The sequence below is a fragment of the Pleurodeles waltl genome, chromosome 9 (assembly GCF_031143425.1).
Source record: "Pleurodeles waltl isolate 20211129_DDA chromosome 9, aPleWal1.hap1.20221129, whole genome shotgun sequence".
NCBI classification, from domain to species: Eukaryota; Metazoa; Chordata; class Amphibia; order Caudata; family Salamandridae; genus Pleurodeles; species Pleurodeles waltl.
This window is the reverse complement of record NC_090448.1, coordinates 696,940,161-696,959,959: the sequence shown is the minus strand read 5'-3', so window position 1 is coordinate 696,959,959 and position 19,799 is coordinate 696,940,161. Positions and strand designations below refer to the sequence as shown.

The following is a 19,799-nucleotide window of genomic DNA, read 5'->3' as shown; positions in this document are numbered from 1 at the left end:
TGCAGAACTCCAAGCTTCTTCCATCCGGTGGCAGCTTCCTTACACCCTCAGCTAGCATTTCCTGGGCTCCTGCCCACTCTCGACACTGTCGCGGCTATTGGACTTGGTCCCCTTGTCTTACAGGTACTCAGGTCCGGAAATCCACTGTTGTTGCATTGCTGGTGTTTGTTCTTCCTGCAGGATCCCCCTATCACGACTTCTGTGCTCTCTGGGGATAGTAGGTGCACTTTACACCTACCTTTCAGGGTCTTGGGGTGGGCTATTTTTCTAACCCTCACTGTTTTCTTACAGTCCCAGCGACCCTCTACAAGCTCACATAGGTTTGGGGTCCATTCGTGGTTCGCATTCCACTTTTGGAGTATATGGTTTGTGTTGCCGCTATATCTATGTGCTCCTATTGCAATCTATTGTAATTCTACACTGTTTGCATTACTTTTCTTGCTATTACTTCATAATTTTGGTTTGTGTACATATATCTTGTGTATATAACTTATCCTCATACTGAGGGTACCCACTGAGATATTTTTGGCATATTGTCATAAAAATAAAGTACCTTTATTTTTAGTAACTCTGTGTATTGTGTTTTCTTATGATATTGTGCATAGGATACCAGTGGTATAGTAGGAGCTTTACATGTCTCCTAGTTCAGCCTAAGCTGCTTTGCCATAGCTACCTTCTATCAGCCTAAGCTGCTAGAAACACCTCTTCTGCACTAATAAGGGATAACTGGACCTGGCACAAGGTCTAAGTACCTCTGGTACCCACTACAGGCCAGCCTCCTACAGTCAGTCCTACCTTGGGGGCCCGTATATGGCACAGAGTACAATGGCCATGCCCAGGGGACACTTGCTGGCCATTGGGGTGGTAGGCAGGAGTCCTGTCTTTCCTACGTCAGGGCATAGCTGAACAATCACCATGCAAGAAGACTTAAGGCTCAACACTTCTCAATAATGGAATTATAATGTAAAAAAAAAATTTGGAAATCAGCCTCATCTAAAAACCTAATTCAACAAGGCTTAAGTGAAAAACCGATGTCAAAAAGACCCTCTTTACGTTTTTTCCTTCGTGGGAGGATTTCCTTTAGCCACAGTCTGATATTATAAGGGACACATCAAGACTGTTTATGATGATGTGGCCTACCTCGCATGCCCGTCTGGCGTTTGCTCCCAGCTGGGCGGTTTTCCCAAAATAATTTGTGTTCCCTGCCCTTCGGCTATTTACTGTAAATAAACTCCTCGCCGGGACTGGGAGAAACAGCAAGTATCATCAGATCTTATCTCACAGCTGCGTTACAAACGATAAACACAACTCTGCCATAGGAAACACTGTGCAAACTTGACACGAAGATTTAAACAATAAGCCCCGCCTCTAAGCATACGGACGGAAGCGCGGTGCTTGGATACCACGGAGTGAAAGGACCTCTGGAAGACCTGGTCTCGCAGTCCCACATTCAGGAATGCCGCACTCCCGTGGGGGAGAAGTTACCCAAAGGCCAAGGCAGATGGAGGGTAAGTGCAGGAACACTGGATGGGATACCGGTAGGCCTGGAATATACCCCCTCCCTCCCCCCCCCTTCACGAATCTCCACAAGGTCACTTACAAGAACACGCTGTGTGGCCCGTCCCAGATTTAAAGTCTAAGCCCCGCCCTCGCAGGGTACGCGGGGGTGAGGGGTGAGAGAAAGACCCTATATATGTTGATGTTGCTTTAGCGGTAATATCTGCTATCTTGATGTTTGGGTGTGGTCGTGGTGAATAGACATACATAAGACAGGAAGAACGAGTCACGCACTTTCAAACTGATTTAGCAAAGCGAGCAGTTTTCAAATGTAGTTCAAGGTTTTGAGCGTTATTACAGTTAAACCAACAGAAAACATTTGAAAAATAAAAATTAAAGACTGAGTTAGAACAATAACGGGTTGTCCATTTTATCATGATCGGCGTTGCTCGACAGCTGAAAAAGAGGAGAGCGACGGGTTAACAGTACGTCTGCGTCTAGCCACGAAAATGTACTAAGATTGGGCAAGAAAAAAATGTAGCTATTCTTTGGACTGCTTAGTCTCAAATGTGCTAATTTATGAAAAACAATTCGAACTTGTACTCCTTTAGTAGAGCAGAGAACCCCAATGGGGGAAAAGCGTTACAAAAGACCTACTATTCCAAAATAATTTGGCTTGCAGATAATGCTGGGCTCCAGTATGGGAGAGTTATGAAAATGTAGCGGTGGGCCTGAGTGTGGAACAGCCAAAAACAACGAAGAGTTTCCGGTGCTGATACTTTAGATGCTCACATGCAGTACTTTTAATGCACAGATTCTGTCCGGCACTGAGTACTTGCACTTCTTGAATTTGAAAATGAGAGTACCTGCACTTCTCAGAACTGCTGCAGTACCGTTAATGGGAGGGTACCGCCACTTATCAGGAGCAAGAAGTACTCTAAATAGTGAGTAGCTGCACTTCTATATTTTCATTTAAAGGACTGTTCACATGTGTCCAATTGTAGCATTTTTATCACAACAACCACCACTCTCACCCTCCATACTTCGCTTTCCCTGCTGCTAAATTTCCTAGCTGGGAATTCATGTGTGGAGTGCAGTAGGATGCAGTAGAAGAAATGTTCTCGCTGCCTCCATGGGCCCTTTTTAAGTGGAAAAAAGACGTTGGCAGCTTTACACTTTGCAAACCTGTAAAGTTTAAAACTGTGATGCACTAATAGCCGTAATTCTCTGCATAAAGCTATACGATAATACTCAATTTTATCTGTATCCTCTCTCTCTGCGTATATAAATATATATTTATATGTATACTCACAGAAAAAAACTAAAGTTACAGGGAAGTTATAGATAGGGGATAGAATTTAGAAAAATAGCAATTCTTTAAAACAAAAAACCAAAGGTTACCAGGACTTATAGTTAAGCTCTCATTTCAAACGTACAAAACCACAGAAATTAAGCAGTTATAGTTAGTTATTTCAAGTAACTATAACTCATTCCCTAAGGTAACTATAACTTGCACCCCACAAGTTAGCCTCTGTGCTTAGCTTGTTCCCCCTCCTCCTACCCTCCTTTACCCAGCCCTCCAATGTCTGTGTGCTTGCCCCTGCTCCCTTTTTTGCTCACCATGTTCCATGAACCTCCCACTGCCCCTCCTGACTACTCTTGAGTGTTCTGTTGAGCTGCCACTGCCTCTACCACCTGCCTAGCATAGTCAGATGACTACTGCCTGTCCTTGCACCTCCACCCTGCCTGTCCGAGTTCCATTCCCCTATCCCCTCCCTCCTGTCCCCTATGGTCCATTTTGCTGCCACTCCCTTCTGCCCTCCATGCTTTGTTGTGCTGCAACTGCTCCTCCTGCCTACCCGCGTGGTCTGTTGTAAAGCTCCTTCCCTGCCCTCTCTTGCCTGCGCCCAGCCCATATCCATCCCTTCTTTCCTCCATGGTCCTTTGTGCATGCCCCTGCCCCCTCCCTCTTGCTCCCCCATGGCTATTATGCTGACACTAACCCTCCTGTTTGCCATGCATGGCCTTCTGTGCTGCCACAGCCCCTGCCACCTGCCCTGTGTGGCCAGCTTGCTGCCCCTGACCACCCCCACCTTCCCTCTGTTGTCTGTGTGTATGCCATTATAGTCTCACTGTTGCCCTCCATGGTCAGCTTGATGCTTCAGCCCTGCCCCCTTGCCCCCTGACTCCTTTTCCCATGTGCAGGCCCCTATCTCCTCCTTCATACATTGTCTGGTCCATTGTGTCCCTGCCCCCTCCCTCCTACCCTTCACAGTCTGCTATGCTACAACCATTCCTCTTGTCTGTCTGGTATGGTCAGCTTGCTGCACTTGTCTCTTTCCCCTCTGCTCTCAGTTGCCATGTGCACGGCCCTGTCCCCTCCCTATTGCTTCCCATGGTCCGTTGTGCTGCACTGCTGTCCCGCTTGCCTTATGTGGTGTATTATGCTGCTGCAACCCATGACACCTGTCCTGTAAGGTCATTTTTGTGCACCTGCCCATCTCCCTCTTGCACTCTCTTATCCGAGTTCATGTCTCTACCCCATTCCTCCTGTCCTCAGTTCTCCAACGTTCAATACTTGCCAACATTTTGAACTTAGTAAGAAGGAGATATTTAAAATAAAACCTGGTGTACATTGAAAAAGAGGAGATTTTAAGCAGGAAACAGATAAAATAAAGCCCTTTTTGGGCTTAACAAAATCAGGAGTCTCCTGCGTGAATCAGGTCTGCTGGCATGTGTGGTTGTACTGCCTCTTCCTTCTGCCCTCAGTGTTCTATTATATTGCCACAGCCTCTCTTTCCTGTCCTGCATGGTTGTTCTGTTGCCCCTGCCCCTCTTAACCCTACCCCCCATGGTCCCTTGTGCTGCCACTGTCCCTCCCCTGCCCAACATGATCAACTTGTTGCCTCTGCACCCTCCTCCCTCCCCTCAATTATCAGAGTCCGTGCCTGACATCTGCCTCCCCACAGTATTTTAATAAACAATTATATTGCTAACATTCTATATTTATTAGAAAGATGTGGCATGCCTGATGTCATCTTGATGTAATCAAAACTGTAATGCCTAAAGAATTTCCTTTAGAAATTATAAAAATAAGAGGGTCTTATTCCTATAGAAGTTATGGTTTTCTGCTCTAAAAAACTAAAATGAGGACATATTTTCTGAGTTCTCAAATAGCGACAAAGCAATTTTAAATTATTTGCTATCTTCTTGTTTTTTTTAATCCAGTTGATCACTTGATTATATTTTGCACTCAGGGGAGAAATTGTGGTGTTACGGCCAGAGCTGCAGACTTTGCAACTCGGGAACCAGGTTCAAGCTTCAGCATCAGCTTGACATCCAATTATTTTGGGCAAATCAGTTAGGTGCAGATTTGTGAAAAGCGGCGCTGCATCTAGTGCAGCACCACTTTTCCAGCACCCCCTAGCGCCACCATGTGTGCATCGTATTTATAATACAGTGCAGCATGGTGGTAGTTGGGGAACTAACGTCAGAATTATTGACGCTAGTTCGGCACTTTGCAGGATTAGCGTCAACAATTTTGATGCTAATCCAGCAAAGGACCCAGAGGCCCATTGAAACCAATGAGAGCCTCCTTTTAAAGTCTGCTCTGAGCAGGCGTTAAAAGTGCTGAAAAAATGATGCAAGGAAATCTCTTAGATTTCTTTGCGCCATTTTTTCAGCCCCACTAACGGAGGAATGCCTCCTTTACATACATTATGCCTAGTGCAGGCATAATGTAGCACAAAGGGTTACAAAGTGGTGCCACTTTGTAAATTTGACACTGCGATTTTGGTCTCGGGCCACATTAGCGTAAAATAAATGATGCTAATGTGGCGCAAGGAGGTGCGAGGGGCTCTTAGATCTGCACCTTAATTTCCCCATGCCTATAGCTCACAAGGAATGTGTTCTTGTGTAACGTAACTGATACCCATGTAAAGCACTCCAGTACCTCTGGGTCAAGTCTGCATTATATAAAACTGCAAAAAAAAAAACCAATTAAGGGGGATATTTTAAAGGAATTGGTGCATTGACTCCAATGCACCAGTTTCCTTGTGTCACCCTGCACCCCCTAACAACACCATTGTAGTGTTGTACAATACAGTGCACCGTGGCGCACGTTAGGACAATAGCGTCAGAATCTTTGATGCTATGGTGGCGCTTTGCGGGACTAGTGCCAAAAATTTTGGCACCAGTCCAGCAAAGCACATGGAGGCCAATGGGCTAATGCACTAGCGTCACTTTAATGCCTGCCCTAAGCAGACTTTAAAAAATGATGCTACAGTGGCGCAGTGAAATCTTGTAAATTTTACTGCTCCTAGCGGGGGATCGTCCCACTTGCATACATTATACTGTTGCGTAGACTCTCATTATTCTAATGAGACTACTGGATTTTGAGCAGATCGTCCAAGGTGTGGGAGACAAAGTCTGACCCACTGTGGGTGACACCTGTCGCTCTAAATCCGGGTTTTGCTCTGGCTAACTAGCAGTGCCTCATCTCTACAAAAGGATAGGAATGATTGGGCAGCCGAGCGTATGACATATTAGGCTTCTCAGGGAAGTCGTGGTCACCCAGGTCGCATCCGGTTCTTTCATTCACAATTTAGTTTCATATATAAATGACAAACAGAAGCAGTATTTGTTTCAATAATTTGGTTTAATAAAACTACTGCATCTTAGATAGCAAAGCGTGAGCTGCAATAACCAGGACGGCACAACATGACAGTATTCAAACGGTGACGAGGAGAGTGAAGCATAAGAATAACGCTATGATATTGTCACTAGGATCGATGGACTATTTCCTATCTAAGTCATAATCTGAGCACAGCATGTTAAGCTCTAATTCTGCCTTTCAGGTTCCCCTGGGAAGACATCAACCCTCATACCTGAGCAAAGGCCTGTGGTCTGCGTTAGCATCTGTAGCAAAGCATTCAGTAATCAGCTTACAGTCTTGGTTCCCTGGCTGGAATCTCACTCTTAATGTGTAATGGGACTAAGAAGTGTTTTAATAATAACACAACTGATGTTCTGAGAAAATGTCCCTACGTAAGGATGTGTATTTTTCTACGAATTTTGGAGACTAAACTTCTACCACGTTCACCGGCAATGTACCAAACTATAGCCTTGAATGAAGCACAGAGTGATCAAGAATGTCTTGTTTGAGAACACAGTGCTGGGCTAAGCAAAAACGGTTAGATAGATGAAAAATAAAACAAGACCGTAAAACTGGTTATTGTAAAAATTACAATGCGAAGCCGAATAAAATATATCTAGGTTAAAGTGCACAGCAGCCTAGTGTGTTAAACTAATGTGCATGGAGCTATAACTAAAATGGCTACACAACAATACCTGGCACAGGTATAATGTGGTGTAAGGAGTTACAAAGTGGTTCAATGCGCCACTTTGTAAGTATTGTGCGGGGGACTGGTTAGCACCCCTTAGTGTAAAAAATAAATAAATGATACTAAGGCAGTGCTAGGGGCTTATTTAAGAAAAGTGGCGCTGCACACAGTTCAGTGCTACTTTTCTTTTGCCCTCCCCCCCCCATCACCACAATGTGTGCGCCGTATTTAAAATACGATGCACCATGGCGCAGGGTAGGGGGCAAAAGCTTAATTTTTTATTGATGTAGTCTGCAGGAGTATTGCCAAAATGTTGGTGCTACTCCTGCAGAGTACATAGACCTGGCATCCTTGGCGTGGTCTCCCTTGTTTTTTTTGCCTCTGCTTCCCATGCTTTGACTGAGTGCTGGAGTCTGTTTTTGTGGGTTTTGTTACTTTGGGCACTTTACCACTGCTGACCAGTACTAAAGTGCAAGTGGAAGTGCTCCCTGTGTGAAATGTATGTGTAATTGCCTTTTCCATGATTGGCACATTTGATTTACTAGTAAGCCCCTAGTAAAGTGCCTTAGAGGTGCCCAGGGCCTGCAAATCAAATGCTACTAGTGGGCCTACAGCACTGGTTGTGCCAGAAAAGGGTATGAGGTAGTGGACTCAAAATACCAGACTTTCAGATTACTTCTGGAACCGAGAGGAACCTCTGCCAAGGAGAAGAGCTGGAGGAAAAGATCTGCCCTTTTGCCTGTGACTGTGCTTTGCTGGGTTGGCCTGCAGTTGCTGCTTCTGCCTGAAAGGGGACAAAGACTGGTGTTTGTGGTATATTTCTGCTTGTGAAGAATCTCCAAGGGCTTGGACTGAGCTTGCCTTCTGTTTTGAAATCACAGGGCCATTAACAACTTCCCCTGCCAGCATCTGGACTCTCTGCTGAGACTCCTGCCCTGCCAAGTGGTGCCCTATCCAGTACCTGGGTCCTTGAAAGGTGAAACTGGTAGAACAAGGACTGAAATTCATGCACAAGGAGCTGCGTGGGGAAAATTTTGATGCACCACCTGCAACCTTCTTAATGGCGGCCGCAGGGCTATGAGAGGGCAACTGCACTGACCTCCTGGTCAGGGTCTGCTGCCCTCCCCAGCTCCTCTGGCTGCTACTGCCTCTGCCTTTTGCTGAAAAGAACTAAGTCTCCTGACTCAGTTCACGGCCCTCCTCCACCTGCAGGTTCATCCTTGCGCCTCATCCCTGGTGGTCTAGTGGCCATCACATGTAAGTATCTTCTCTCTGTCGCTCTTTTACTCTTGATTTTTATGCCTATATTGCCTTTTTTCTCTTGTTTCCCCTTTATTCCTTTTCCATTCTCCCCTCTTTCCTCTGCCCCCTTGCCCCATGAAGCACCTTTCCCACCCTTCCACCTGACAGATCCCCCTGCCCCCCTCCCCTTCTTAATGGCGGCCGCAGTGCTGTGAGAGGTCAACTGTACTGACCTGGTCAGCGTCTGCTGTCTTCCCCGTTCCTCTGGCTGCTGCTGTTGCCGCCTCTGCCTTTTGCTGAAATGAACTGCAAACCTCCTAACTCAGTTCGAAGCCCTCCTCCACCCACAGGCTCATTCCTGCGCCTCATCCCTGGTGGTCTAGTGGCCATCACATGTAAGTATCTCCTTCTCTGTGTCGCTCTTTCACTCTTGCTTTTTCTGTCCATTTTTCTCTTGTTTCTCCGTTATTCTTTTTCCATTCTCCCTTCTTTCCCCTGCCCCTCTCCCCCCTGTGAAGCACCTTTCCCACCCTTCTTAACGGCTGCCGCAGTGCGGCAGCGCGCCACTGGCGCGTCAAAGGCGCACCAAAGGCAAGCTGTCTGCACCTGGACCGCACCCAGCACAAGGAACCCCAGATCTCCGTCAAACCATCCCCTGGACTGCCTCCACTCTGACGCTGAGACCCTCCTCCGCCTCAACACCAGATGTCTCAGCATCTGCTGCATCATCTCCCCCAAGGACACCCACGGACCTTTCACCTGCTGGAACTGCAACTTCAGCGCCAGCCTCAACAAGCCGGGGTTACTCCCCGCACACAAAAATACCAACAACCTCCACAACAACATCAGCTGCCTGCTCCTCCTCATCTGCTCCCTCCAAAAACACGCCACCAAACTCTGGGATCTGATTAACACCTCCGCCTGGACATTGTCTGTTTACCAACACCTGGACCAACCCCACCTCGGGTACGGACATCACCATAGTCATTCTCAACTATTACAGCATCCTAAGGAGGGACCGGCCCTCCCGCCCTAGTGGAATACTCGCCATCGTACACAAGTCCTCACTACGTGTCAATGCCATCCCAGAAGAACACTGCACCACCATGGAACACCTTCAGTTCCTGGCCCTCTCCAGCCACAACTTTACCATCAATGGCACTCTGGTGTACAGACCACCCAGCCCTTGCCGAGCTTTCATAGATGACATCGTAGACATCGCTACCCCCCCAGGCTCTGGCGCCAGTCGACCTCCTCCTCCTCGGCGACCTCAGTTTCCACCTTGAGGACCGCACCGACCCAAACACCAACGCTCTACTCGACAACCTCGCCATCCTCGGCCTCAGACAGCTGGTCTCTGCACCCACATACATCGCAGGACACGCACTGGACCCCCATCTTCACCTCAGGCAACTGGATCACCATTGAGGCCATCTCCACTCCAGACTGGACCGACCACCACTGCATACACTTCACAATCACCACACCCAGCAGCTGCACCCGTACCTCCAGGACCCCCTCACAGGAAATGGAATGAAATCGCCAACAAGCAACTCACCTCATCTCTCGCCAAATCCCTCCTGACGACGACGCCAACACAGCAGTGCACAATCTTAGTGCATGGATCACAGAATGCATTGACACTCTAGCCCCTCTCCCACTGACATCAGCCAAACGCGTACCCAAGAAACCCAGTTGGTTCACCACTGAACCCCAGGAAACGTTTAGAGAAAAAATGGAGGAGCAGCCAAACCAGAGAAGACCTCGCCGCATTCAGAGCAGCAACCGCCGCCGACTGATTAAAAATCAACGCTAGGAAGGACGTTCTCCGGGAAAGCATCAACTCCTCTGCGCACAAATCTAAGGAACTCTTCTCAGTCTTCAGCGAGTTCACAGATCCCCCATCTGAAGCCACCAGCATTCACCCGTCACAGGACCTCTGTGACAAACTTGCCTTCTTTGTTTCCATCACAAGATCCAGGACATCTACAACAACTTCCTCCTGGAAAATCCTGGCCCCGGAACCTGTGACCGACCCCCCCTCCCTCCCATAACCCACTCAGACTATCCACAGCTGGTCTATGCTTACCACATAGGAAATAGTCAACATTGTGAACAGCACCCACTCCGGAGCCCTCTAAAACCCCTGCCCGCACCACATATACATCAGAGCCAGTGCATCCATCGCACTGAGCGCCGAAACACAGTCAACTGCTCCATCAACACGGGCACCTTCCCCGAGGACTGGAAACACGCCGGAATGCACCCTCTCCTAAAGAAACCTTTGGCCGACCCATCAGAATAAAAAAAGGTTCCAGCCCATCTCGCTGCTATGTTACCCTGCCAAAATACTGGAGAAAGCAATCAATGTACAACTACGGAATTTCATCAAGACCACAACAACTCCCTGGACAGCGCCCAGGCTGGCTTCCACAGTAACCACAGCACAAAGACAACCCTCCTGGCAGCCACCAACGACATCAGATTACTCCTAGACCACGGCACATTGCAGCACTCACACTCCTCGACCTCTCAGCAGCATTCGACATGGTCTCCCACAGCACTCTGCGCACCAGACTCCACGACATAGGAATCCGCGGAACAGCCCTGGAATGGATCCACTCCTTCCTCTCTGGGAGGACACAGAGGGTCAGACTCCCGCCCTACACTTCCAGACCCTCAGGAGTCAACTGCAGAGTCCCCCAGGATCTTCACCGAGTCCCACACTGTTCAACATATACATAGCCCCTCTCGCTGACATCATCAGAAGCCATGGTATGAACATCGTGTCATATGACTCAACTCATCATTTCCCTCACCGAAGACTCTGACACGGCCAAAAGGAACTTCCACTCAGGAATGGAAGCCGCCACCACATGGATGAGAGAAAACTTCCTCAAGCTCAACTCAGACAATACTGACCTCATCATCTTCGTAAACGCCACCTCAGCTTGGTACGACTCCTGGTGGCCCACATCCCTCAGCGCCCCCCCACACCTACTGAGCATGCCCGCAATTTAGGAATAATCCTTGAAACCTCCCTATCCATGACCCGCCAGGTAAATTCTGCTGCCTCCTCCTGCTGGCATACAGTCTGCAAACTTCGGAAGATCTTCAGATGGATCCCAACAGACTGTTGCAGGACAATCACCCACGCCTTAGTCACTAGCAAGCTTGATTACGGCAATGCCCTCTACGCCGGCACCTCAACCAAGAACATCAAAAAACTACAACTTATCCAGAACACCTCCGCCAGACTCATTCTGAACCTCGCTCGCCGAGAACAAATCCCCCAACACCTTCAAGCTTCTCACCCACACATACAATGCCATACACAATGCTGGACCAGCCTACCTGAACTACTGTGTCTCCTTCCACACCCCGCCAGATCCCTCTGCTCTGCCCAGATGGCCCTGGTCACCATCCCTTGCATCTGCAAAACCACCACGGAATGAAGAGCTGGAACAACCTCACCCTGCACCTCAGACAAAGCCCTTCGCTCACCATCTTCAGGAAGAACCTCAAGACATGGCTCTTCGGATGAGGCCCCTCCTCCCCAGCGCCTTGAGACCCTCACGGATGAGTAGCCGTGCTCTGCAAACACTGATTGATTGATTGAACGCAGTTGTAAAAGCAATGCGCCACCCGCTTCACAGCTGAAATCGACGCACCACCTACATCACGGCTGGGAAATGGACGTATCACCTGCATCACAGCTGGAGAAACAACGCAACACCCGCTTGCTGCTGCTGAAAATGACGCAAGCCCCATACAGTGCACTTTTCCATCGCAGTGCGACCAGATTTGTCACGCATCGTCGCTGGGCATGAAAGTCTTTTTGAACCTGCGTGGATCCGAGGTGCCCCATCCGGAAATCGACGCATCGCTCTCTTGTGGAAGAGAAAAACTGCACATCGCCTACCAGTCCGGAGCAGAAACAACGCACGGTCTCACTTGTGAGTAAGGAATTGACACATCGCTCACTTTTCCCACGCACGCTCAGTCGTGCGGCTTTACTTTTGACGCAAACCAGGTACTTATTGTAACAACGTTTCTATTGTTTTCTATGGAGTAAGACTCTTTTTATTTTAAAATGTGTATGTTGGATTTTTGTCATTTTGGTCTTGTTTGATTTAGGTAAATATTGCCTATTTCTCTAAACTGGTGTGGTGTCCATTTTGTAGCGTTTTCACTGTATTACTGTGTGTGTTGGTACAAATACTTTAGACATTGCCTTTGTGATATGCCTGACTGCTTGTGCTAAGCTACCAACGGGGTGAGCAGGGGTTATCTATGTGTGTATCTCCATTACCATGACTAGAGTGAGGCTCCCTGCTTGGACAGAGTGCAAACTCACTGCCAACCAGAGACCCAATTTCTACCATTGGTGATCAGCGGTGAGGATAGAACTAGTGTTTGTACTTGACCTACAGTAATTACGTGTACACTACTGTTTTCAGTGCAGATCATTATGTGATCACCTACTACTTGTCTTGGCTTTTTCTCTTTTTGGACTTTTTCCTGCTTCCATTTTTTGTGATTTTTGAACTTCTCTTTGGAACTCTCTGTTCTTTTTGGAACTTTGCATTTTTGAGTGAACCTTACCAACGTCTCAATCTGGGGATGCACCAGCTGTGTCTACAAAGGCTGTTTTTGAGTTGGAGAAACTGGAGGAGTACACAGTGGCTCAACTGAAGCAGTTTTGTAAGGATTTTGCCTGCCCAATCAATAGCTCTTCCAGGAAGTAGGAGCTGCAAAAAACATTGAGGGCCTGTTTGGCAGCCAAGGAGGCTTGGGGACACACAGAGGAGGAGGATGAGGGTGAGGAGGTGTAGTGTGTTTATAATGTAGTGGATGTACCTGTTCTGCCTGGGTGGAGGATCTCCAATGCAGGTAGCTGTGTGTCATCTAAGGGTCTGATTCCTGAGGAGTTGCAGGACAGACGGGCAGAGAGGGTACATCAGTTGAAGTTAGAGAAGCTTAAAATGGAAATGGAAGAGAGAAGGCTGGCCGTAGAGGAGAAAAAGTTGCTCTTACCTCATGAGCTCAGTTTAAGGTAGGTGGATCAGAGGAGCCAGTCTAGCAGAAATGGTGGCAGCAGTACCTTAGTGCAGCCTGAGAGGAGGGTACACAGTCCTAAAGATCAGGTGAAGGATTACAAGAGGGAGGATGACATCCCTCTGTGTTTCAAAGGGTATGAGTCTGCTCTTCACATGACCATGGTCCCTGAAGCACATTGGGGGGCGGGTCTGTGGAAGCACTTTGAAGTAGAGGAGAGGGACACTCTGACATCCTTAGGGGATCCTCAGGGACTCACCTACTCCATCATGAATGACGTCCTACTCACCAGATATGGTCTTACTCCTCAGCAGTATAAAGAAAAGTTTAGGTCCTATAGGAAAAAGGATTCCCAATCTTGGTTGCAGTGTGTAGACTCTTTTTGCAGGTGACTGGGTGGTTGGGTGAAGGGGTAGTAAGGTAACAACTTATGAGGGGCTCTACAACCCAATTGCTTGGGAGTACTTCTACAGTCTTTGTTTTCCAGAGCTGCACCAGCACCTAATTGACAGCAAGCTGACTGACCCCAGAAAGCTTGCTCAGGAAGCGGACCGGTGGGAAAGCACCAGGGTCCATAAGAGGTATGGGGGATACCATGCCAAGCGTGGGCAGGGTCCTTATCAGAAGAAGTAGGGGGGTATGGGTAAATAGGGGGGCGTTCTCTAAAAGGCCTCAACCTAGTTCCCAGGGTAAAGATTCCCAGCCCCAGTTGAAAAGAAACCATGGGTCTCTACAGGGAAACCTGCAGAGAGGGGTCCCCGCAAGTGCTTTCCATGTGATCAGGTGGGTCGCATGAGGGGGATCCCAAACGTCCCAAGGGGACACAGGAACCCACTGGTGCTCAGTCACGGGGTTTGGCCAGTGTAGCTCTTGGGAGGTTGGTTCCAGGTGGGTGGGAGCAAGATGAGATGACCCTTGCCTCACAAGGGGACAGTGAGATGGTCCATAGGACCCTAGTGCCTGAGAACACTACAAAGTACAGGCAGTGAGTGACCATCAATGGGCAAAGGGTGGGGGCTCTGAGAGACACAGGAGCCAGTGTGACTACTGTGAGAACTTACCTGGTGTCTGAAGATCAGGTAGTTCTCAATGCACTTCACCAAGTAGTTGCAGTAGACAACTCTGAGTGTCTGTGCAAAGTGGCGTAGGCTCCTATTGAGTGGGGGTGGGGGATCCCAGGTTCCACAGGGTAGCTGTGAGTCCAACCATTGTCTGCTTGGCAATAACCTGGATGATTCCCCTTGGAAGGAGGTGGAACACAGGTCTTACTTGGAGATGGAGGGTCTGCCTGGGTGGGTGTGTGTCCACCCAGTCAATTGCAGCCCGTCAGGGTGATCAGGAGGCCCTGGAGCTTGAAAGAGTGGCCTAGATGTCTGCCAGAAGGATGAAGGACAAGGGGCGTCGGAAACCTGCTCCAGAAGTTCCCACGGTCCGGGAGGAGGCTGAACCTGACGAGAATGCCCCAGAACCTACAAGGTGAACAGGCTGGCTGAACTGGGGAAGTTCCCTGAGCTGAAGCAGTGGTAGCAGGAAGCGGGACGCAACAGGGAAGCATTATGTGAGGCACAGAAAACATGCCATACTCGGGAGGGTTTGCCGCAGCAGGCTGCAGACCAGGCGCCTGGCAAGGAGTCTGGTTCACACTTGATTCATTGGGAGGATGGCCTCCTATATAGCAAGTCTAAGGTTGCTGAGCCTGGGGCAGCCTGTGTGCTGGTGATACCTTAGTGCTTCAGAGCCCTCCTACTGAGTTTGGCTCATGATGTCCTGCCCCAAATGTCCAGCTAAAGGAACAGACCTTTGAGAGGCTTGTCACCCACTTTTACTGGCCCCAAATGCGCAGGCACTCAGATGCGCAATGTAGGTCTTGCCAAACTTGTCAGGCAAGTGGTAAGAGTGGATGGAAATATAGGGCTCCCCTCCAACCTTTTCCTGTTGTCGGCACCCCCTTTGAAAGGATTGGTATTTACATTGTGGGGCCTCTGGATCCCAGAACAGCCATGGGCAACAGGTTTATCCTGGTCTTGGTGGACCATGCCACCAGGTACCCAGAAACCATTCTTTTGAGATCAATCACTGCCCCTGTGGTGGGACGTGCATTGATGGAGGTTTTTACCTGCATGGGGTGTCCCAAGAAGGTGGTATCTGATAGGGGTACTAGCTTCATATCTGCATATACGGAGTTTTTGTGGAAGGAATGTGGGGTAACCTACAAGGTTGCCACTCCTTACCTCCCCCAAGGAAACAGTCTGGTTGAGAGATTCAGCTGCACCCTAAAGGACATGATCATGGGACTGTCAGAGCCTTTTAGGAGAGAGTGGACGTCATCTTGCCTTGCCTTCTTTTCACCTACAGGGAGATGCTTCAAAATGATCTTGGATTTAGCCCTTTCGAGTTGCTGTAAGGCTGCCCTGTCAGGGGACCATCGAGTCTGGTTCGGTAAGGCTTGGAGGAAGCCTCCAGTAAGCCCCCCCATGATGTAGTCAGTTACATGCTGGCTTTTAGGAACCAGTCAGCCCGCTTCAGGAAGCTAGCTCAAGAGAACTTGGAAGGAAGCCAGGAAGATATGAAACAGTGGTATGACCAGAATACCACTCTGTTGAGTTTCATCCCGGACAAAAAGTTTGAATGATGGCCCCAGGGAAGCCTCACGCTCTCCAAGATAAGTGGATTGGTCCTTTTGAGGTGGTGGAGTGCAAGAGGGATGTCACCTACTCGGTGAACTTACAGTCTCCTAGGAACCATTTGAGGGTCCTACATGTGAACCGCCTCAAGCCTAACTTTGAGAGGAAAGAGGTGACTATGCTCTTGGCTACAGATGAAGAGGTGGAGGAAGAGAGTGAGCCTCTTCCTGACCTCCTGTCTACCAAAGAGAAAGATGGTTCAGTGGAGGGTGTGAACCTCTCCCCCTCACTGACTCTAGAACAACAGAGGGACTGTCGCCAAGCGTTGGGACAGTTTGCCTCTCTTTTTTCCTTGATCCCAGGGGGTCACACTCTTTTGCACACATGAGGTGGACACTGGGGACAGTCCACCTGTGAAACATACATTCTACAGGGTGACTGACAAGGGTAGAGCTAGCATTAAGGATAAGGTATCCAAAATGTTAGCTCTTGGGGTTATTGACTTTTCCAGTAGCTCTTGGGCCAGTCCTATGGTCTTGGTCCCAAAGGCTGCTGCCCCTGGTGCTACTCTAGAACCCCGGTTCTGTGTGGATTACCGGGGATTCAATGAGGTCACAAAGACTGACCCCTTCGCCCGAGCTGATAAGCTCATTGATCGGTTAGGGACTTCCTAATACCTCAGCACATTTGATCTGACCTCTGGATATTGGGACATTGCTCTAACTGAGGAGCCTATGGAGAGGTCTGCATTTTCTACCCCAGATGGCACTACCAGTTTAGGGCGATGCCCTTTTGGATGAAAAATGCCCCTGCCACCTTTCAGAGGCTGGTTAACCAGGTGTTGGCTTGACTGGAGGATTTCAGAACAGCCTACCTGGATGACATTGCTTTGTTCAGCTCCACTTGGGAGGAAAACTTGCAGCACCTCTGCAAAGCATTAGAGGCCTTGCAGAAGGCAGGCCTCACTATTAAGGCAACTAAGTGCCAAATACGACAGGGATTCCGTGGTGTACTTGGGGCACCAGGTGGGGAGTGGCCAGGTGGCACCCCTACAGCCAAAGATTGACACCATTCTGGCTTGGGAGTCTCACAAGACCCAGACTGAGGTGAGAGCCTTTTTAGGTCTCACATGTTACTATAGGAGGTTTGGCAAGGGGTATGGCACTATTGCTGCTCCCTTGACTGAGTTAACCTCCAAGAAGCAGCCCAAAAAGGCTTGCCAGACAGCTTTTGATGTCCTGAAGGCGGCCATGTTCACGGCACCGGTGCTGAAGCTCCTGACTTCTCTAAAGAATTTGTCATGCAGACTGATGCTTCAGAGCATGGTGTTGGAGCAGTGTTGTCACAGCTAAATGAAGAGGGCTTAAACCAGCCTGCAGCCTTCATCAGTAGGAGGTTACTTCCCTGGAAACGTAGGTGGAGTGCAATTGAGCATGAAGCTTTTGCTGTGGTCTGGGCGCTGAAGAAGCTAAGACCCTACTTGTTTGGGACTCACTTTCGGGTTCAGACAGACCACAGGCCCATCGGATGGTTAATGCAGATGAGGGGTGAGAAACCAAAACTGTTGAGGTGGTCTATCTCCCTACTGGGAATGGACTTTATGGTGGAACACCACCCTGGAACAGAACACGCCATTGCAGATGGTCTGTTCAGATTTTTCCGCCTTAGTGAAGAGAACCCCCATGACTTTGAGTAGTTCTCCCCACTTTCAGCTAGGGGGGACACGTGTTAGCCCTGGCATCCTTTGCGTGGTTTCCTCTGTCTTTTTTGCCTCTGCTTTCCATGGTTTGACTGTGTATTGAACTCTGTTTGTGCTCGTTTTGTTACTCTGGGCATGTTGCTGATGTGGCGCAAGGAGGGTCTAGGGACTCTTTAATATGCCCCTAAGTGTTTTGCACACTTCTGTCATGGGCTATACTTGGGCTACAGTTGGGTAATATTTGTGCTGCATTTGGGCTCTTTTTTTCTCTGGTTGTCTTCTTGGGAGACTCCTTTGTTATGAAGCTCCCTAATCTCCTCATTCACTACAGTATCCTCAGTAGAAGATGCTTTCAGTTGTCCTCTTCGGTGGTCAGACGTGCCACACCTTTGGTATAAATTCAGAATGTGCAGGTCTCAGTCTACATGTCAGAATTATTAATGAAATAGAAGAGGAAGATATTTGAGAACTCACTTGAAACGTATCCTAATTATTCTTTCCACAGCACTTATCATAATTTTCATGACAAAATGAAACCCGTCATTTTTAGTTTTCTAGATTCAATGTTTTAAGTTTTACTAGTTTGATTCAATCAATATAGCTTCATGTGTGCTACACTTTTGTTGTAAGTAAGACTGTTCGCTTTCCAGTTGTTCTTTAGAACACCCTGGGAGGCTGCAATAGTACACAAGCAAATCAACAGACAGGTGGTTCTTGTTGAAATACAACAGGAAGATATTTGAGAACTCACTTAAAACATGTCCTAATTTTTCTTTCTGTAGCACTAACCATAATTTTTATGACACAGTAAACCCCCTCATTTTGTTCCTTTCTAAATTAAATGTTTTAGGTTTTACCAGTTTGATTCAATCAGGATGGCTTCAGGTGCGCCAAACTTTTGTAATTAGTGAGACTGTTAGCACTCTAGTAGTTCTTTAGAGCACTCTGAGAGACTGCAGTAGAAGACAAGCGAATCAACGGACAGGCTGCTCCTGTTGGAAGTACATGTTTTACTGAGAATGTCAGACTTCATTCTCATATGGCTGAGAAAGATAGAAAATATGCTCTCATTTTAATTTCTGGAGTGCCTTCCATAACCTGTATGGGAAAATCATTAGACAGCAGTTTTCTGTCAAACATGATTCATAAAATTCAAGCAGAAGGCTTTTTCACAGGTGTGAGAAAGTAGCCTCTTTCTAGCATGGTTACCCCCAATTATGGCCTGTTTGTCAGTGTGTTTTAACTGTCTCTGGGATCCTGCTAGCAAGGACCCCAGTGCTCATGGTTTGTGGCCTACTTGTCAGTCTGTTTCACTGTTTTCATCAGTGTGCTTAACTGTGTCACTGGAGTCCTTCTAACCAGAACTCCAGTGCTTATGCTCTCCCGGGTTTCAAATTTGTATTTACATACTGGTAACCCAGTATTATACTCCAAATTGGCATACTGGACCCCCTCCTTCTAAGTCCCTCTTATGTGGTACCTATGTACCCAGCCCAGGCATTGGTGTTCCAGGGGATCTTTATGGGCTGCAGCATTTATTTTGCCACCCGTAAGGAGCCCCATACAAAGGCTTCTACAGGACTGCCATTGCAGCCTGTGTGAAATAGTGCATGCACTTTTTCACAGCCATTTTCACTGCGCCAGGTCACTTATAAGTCACATATATGTCAGGCCTTCAGACCCTGAAGGCTGGGTGCAAAGTACCTGTGTGTGAGGGCACCCCTGCACTATCAGAGGTGCCCCCACGTTGTCCAGGCCCATTTTCCCGAACTTCGTGAGTACGGGGATGCCATTTTAAGTGTGCACTGTACATATGTCAATACCTATGCACAGCTTCACAATGGTAACTCGAAATATGGCCATGTAAGGTGTCTAACAATTGGGAATTGTACCCCAATACTGATTCCAGTATTGGTTGCACAATTCCATGTACTCTGGGGGCTCCACAGTGCACCCCCAGCACTGCCATACCAGCCTACTGAGGTTTTGCAGGCAGCCCCAGCTGCAGCCACCTCACAGACAGACTTCTGCCCTCCTGGGGCTTGAGCAGCTCAATCCCAGGAAGGCAGAACAATGCATTTCCTTTAGGGGAGGGGTGTTACGCCCTCTCCCTTTGGAAATAGGTGTTACAGGCAAGGGAGGGGTATCCTCCCAGAGCCTCTGAAAATGCTTTGAAGGGCACAGATGGTGCCCTCCTTGCATAAACCAGTCTACAACGGTTCAGGGATCCCCAGTCCCTGCTCTGGTGCAAAACTGGACAAAGGAAAGGGGAGTGACCACTCCCCTGTCCATCACCACCCTAAGGGTGGTGCCCAGAGCTCCTCCAGAGTATCCCTG

General features: G+C 48.4%; 1 long non-coding RNA gene across 2 annotated transcripts in view; it reads left to right on the top strand.

Annotated features, from left to right (window-relative positions):
* Positions 1-1,382: 1,382 nt before the first annotated feature.
* LOC138259863 (uncharacterized) overlaps positions 1,383-19,799 on the top strand; it is a 407,800-nt gene continuing 389,383 nt past the window's right edge. For both annotated transcript variants that reach the window (XR_011198768.1, XR_011198769.1), the window contains exon 1: positions 1,383-1,508. This is a non-coding gene — a long non-coding RNA (uncharacterized lncRNA). The remainder of the gene's footprint in view (positions 1,509-19,799) is intronic.